We start from the raw sequence: 446 nt of genomic DNA on the forward strand, positions 1-446 counted from the left end.
TTTGGTTTTTCTCCGGTACCGGGAACTGAACTCACGACCTTGCGCTTGCCAGGCAGGCGCTTTTGCTGCTGAGCTAAATCCCCAGCCCCTGATTTGGTTTATAGTAGTTGCTGAGACAGTTTTGGTTGGATGAAAAATTAGTGAACGATAGCCAGGTGTGATGGTGCACACTCATGACCCTAGCACTTTGAAAGCTGAGGCAGGAGGGTTGCCTCAGGTTTGTTGCCAGCCTGGGCTACATCGTGAGTTTAAGGGCAGTGTGATCTACATAGTGAGACTGTGTCTCAAAAAAGAAAAAGAAAAATTAGTGAGAAAGTCGTTATCTTTTTGTGATTCATGTCTCAACTTTAGAGTTGGAGAAATAAAGACTACTATATAATGTGTTTTAAGTTTCTCACATTTATGCAAACAGTGTGGAGGAAGAAATTAGTTCTGTGTGGGGGAGT

The sequence above is a fragment of the Chinchilla lanigera genome, unplaced genomic scaffold, assembly GCF_000276665.1.
Source record: "Chinchilla lanigera isolate Chin_1 unplaced genomic scaffold, ChiLan1.0 scaffold00057, whole genome shotgun sequence".
Lineage (NCBI taxonomy): Eukaryota > Metazoa > Chordata > Mammalia > Rodentia > Chinchillidae > Chinchilla > Chinchilla lanigera.